This window comes from Otolemur garnettii, unplaced genomic scaffold (genome assembly GCF_000181295.1).
Source record: "Otolemur garnettii isolate 467f Iridium unplaced genomic scaffold, OtoGar3 scaffold00119, whole genome shotgun sequence".
Taxonomy (NCBI): domain Eukaryota; kingdom Metazoa; phylum Chordata; class Mammalia; order Primates; family Galagidae; genus Otolemur; species Otolemur garnettii.
The window spans coordinates 6,589,308-6,590,390 of NW_003852514.1; positions in this window are offsets into that span (position 1 = coordinate 6,589,308).

A 1,083-nucleotide genomic window follows, 5' to 3' on the forward strand; every position below is an offset into this window, starting at 1 on the left:
GACATCTATAGAACATTTCACCCTAATAAAACTGAGTACACATTTTATTCATCAGCCCATGGAACATACTTCAAAATAGACCACATCCTAGGTCACAAGTCTAACCTCAGCAAATTTAAAAGAATAGAAATTATCCCTTGCATCTTCTTAGACCACCACAGAATAAAAGTTTAACTCAGAAACAACAGGAGCTTGCAGACTCAAACAAAATCATGGAAGCTAAATAACCTTATGCTCAATGACATTTGGGTCAAAGACGAGATCAAGAAGGAAATTACCAAATTCTTGGAATTAAACAACAATGAAGAGATGAGTTATCAGAACCTCTGGGATACCGCAAAGGCAGTCCTAAGAGGGAAATTTATTGCACTGTAAGCCTTCCTCAAGAAAACAGAAAGAGAAGAAGTTAACAACTTAATGGGACACCTCAAGCAACTGGAAAAGGAAGAACACTCCAACCCAAAACCCAGAAGAAGAAAAGAAATAACCAAAATTAGAGCAGAATTAAATGAAATTGAAAACAAAAAGATTATACATCAGATTAACAAATCAAAAAGTTGGTTTTCTGAAAAGGTAAATGAAATAGATAAACCTTTGGCCAACCTAACCAAGAAAAAAAGAATAAAATCTCTAATTTCTTCAATTAGAAATGGTAAAGATGAAATTCAAGAAACCCTCCATGAATTTAAGAAACCCTCCATGAATACTATATTCTCAGAAATATGAAAACCTGAGGGAAATTGACCAATACTTGGAAGCACACCACCTTCACGTGCTTAATCAGACTTAATCAGAGCCAAGTGGAAATGTTGAACAGGCCCATATCAAGCTCTGAAATAGTAGCAACTATACAAAATCTCCCTAAAAAGAAAAGCCCGGGACCAGATGGCTTCACGTCAGAATTCTACCTAACTTTTAAAGAAGAGCTAATACCTATACTATTTAACCTTTTCCAAAACATAGAAAAAGATGGAATATTGCCCAACACATTCTATGAAGCAAACATCACCTTGATCCCCAAACCAGGTAAAGATCCAACAAGAAAAGAAAATTATAGACCAATATCTCTAATGAATATTGATG